This window comes from Montipora capricornis, chromosome 6, assembly GCF_036669925.1.
Source record: "Montipora capricornis isolate CH-2021 chromosome 6, ASM3666992v2, whole genome shotgun sequence".
Classification (NCBI taxonomy): Eukaryota; Metazoa; Cnidaria; class Anthozoa; order Scleractinia; family Acroporidae; genus Montipora; species Montipora capricornis.
Window position 1 is genome coordinate 10,727,365 of NC_090888.1, and position 2,500 is coordinate 10,729,864.

General features: G+C 38.2%; 1 protein-coding gene across 1 annotated transcript in view; it reads left to right on the plus strand.

Annotated features, from left to right (window-relative positions):
- LOC138051482 (proteasome subunit beta type-6-like) overlaps window positions 1-2,500 on the plus strand; it is an 8,650-nt gene that overhangs the window by 855 nt on the left and 5,295 nt on the right. The gene's annotated exons all lie outside the window — the stretch shown is intronic.

Here is a 2,500-nt window from a genome sequence, read left to right on the forward strand (position 1 = left end):
AAAGTATCCTTAAGGACATTCACGCTAATTGTTTGTGCGTGACGTTACTGCGCAGGTAACGCGACTGTAATATGTCACGCATTACTTCAAGCATTTGTGAAACCTTTGCAAAAACCGTAGACGATAAGTCTTGCACACCGTTAGATCAGAGAAGATAGTGATCATTCAAAATTGATTTTAAAATATTTATGAAAGTCAAGTACACTACTGCATGACTGATATTCGCGTTGTTTTATCAGTCGTGCACTAGTCTACTTGAATTTCATACATATTTTTCAAGCTTAATTTAGTTAAAATAACATGGCGACAAAAACGCCGGGGAAAAAGGCAGGCAAAAGAATGGCGCATTTATTTCCGAATCATCATGAAACTTTAAAGAGAAGTGAGCAGGAGGATGGAAAAGCTCTGGAAAAGCTTATCGAGTAGTGGCTGAAAGTTTGGAAAACGTGAGGACGAACTTTAATGGGCCTGTTTTTTTTAGAAATCTTTTTCTTATCATACGAACTAAAGTTCAAAATGAATGCATGTTTTTGAAGTTCTTTTCATTTACATTCGTGAAAAAAATAAAGCAGTATTTTCGTCCTCGCCCGCTTGAATAGTGCGGACCTGCGTGGAAACAACCAGCGATTAAATTTCACAAAAAAACACACTCCGGAAGATGAGCATGACGGCAATGGAGAGATATTATACGAAACACCAACCAAATGAAGATGACGCCTGCTTAAAACTTTGGTGCTATGCTCAAGAAAGGTTTTTTTTTGGGTAAAAACCTTTCATCCCTTCAAGGATCGATCCTCTCTTGGGTTCCAGTCCTTGCCTGATGGGTCACGCAAAAGCGTGTCAAACGAAATTTTCCAAGAGCTTTGCAAAATCACCTCGATATTACTCATTTAGATCGTCCGTGACCCCTATTTTTTTAATCATGAATCACTTACTTTACTTACTATCGACAAAATATGATGAAATGAAAAAATTATCAAGGTAAGAAGTTATCTTTTTTTAACATTTTCTTTCCTTGTGTCATAGAATTCCGGTAGTGGTTGCAACGGATAGAGCTCACAAAAACGCTTGTCGAGGATGAACTCTACTGTTTACGACATCCCTAGCGGCATGTAATTATCTAAAAATCCCACCCCTAAAAACCAGTGCACGGAAACCTTCACTCTAACAGTTTATTTTTATGATTTTCGATGGATGAGCAGACGAGGCTACATCTCGCTGTTATAATTAAGGCATTTTTCCATTGCCATTTTATCCGAAACAAAGTCGGTGACCCCCGATTTTTTTTTTTATATTTGGAGTAAGTACTTTATGACCTAACTCTAGGCGAGAAATGAAGAAAATCTCACTGTAGGAAGATTTTGGCGCTTAAGTCCTTAAATAGCTTTGTTTTATGTTAGAAAAGGAGGTTTTTTTGCACACCTAGTTTTTCTCTTAAATGCACTAGCAAGCGAGGCTAAAAAAACAGTTGGGTATTTCAAAACAAGGTCCGGTAAGTCAGAACTCATAGTTTTAATTCATATCTACTGTCAGAACATGCCACCCCATTACAGCTTTACTTTTACAAATGATTTGACAAGAAAACTCCATACAAAACTATGAGCGCTTTTTAGTGTTGTCGACGGCGAGCAGGGTGGCCGAGAATAGGCAAATACGCAAAAGTACTAAGGAAATGTTGAGGACTGAATTTAGGTCAAAGAATAAAATAGGCCAGGAAAAGTTTAAATTAAACAGAAAGCTTTATCACTCTACGTTCTTTCTGCCAAGAATTGGCTCATTTGGGCCTCCTATACGGATAAAATATAAACTTGAATTAGACCATGTAATTTGAGTAGCCGTAAACAAGCAGGTTTTCGTGGAAACCAAATTCACCTTCCTTCGTGTCACCTCGACTCGCTCACGTTATATAGTAGCTGTAAACTCAAAACTCTTCAGGACGAAAGACAAGGAATCAAGCTACTCTTGAAAGCAATTGCTTTTTATTCAGATTCATTTGTGGCTCGAAAAATAAATGTTGAACAAAAAGTGGCCAATAACTGGGCCCCTTACTGTAGTCCCGATGGTCTCCAACTATCATGATTAAATACCCAGAAAGCGAAGACCTATCGCCCAAGAAAAATGAACACAGCAAACAGTAAATGGCAAAACACACAATTTCTGTCATTTTCTTGTTGTTTACTATGGCCAGTGAGTCTTTTCAGGTGAAATACTGCAGGGTCTTCGTTTTCCATGCACCCAGGCTTGCACATTGTATGTATGTGGAAAACAAAGACCAAGAAGAGAAGACTCTCATAAAAATATTGAATTGTGACTAGCAAAACACACCATTTGTGATGTTAAGATCTTGTAGGGTTGAACTGTAGAATGCAGGGCCACGTTTGAAACAAGTACTTTTTCAGTGGCTCGGTAGTCAACTGATGAGCTGTGGAGCCATGGAACCACTTAAAGATATACCTTACTCATCCTTAAAACATTGAATTTCACTGACGAGCCACCAAGT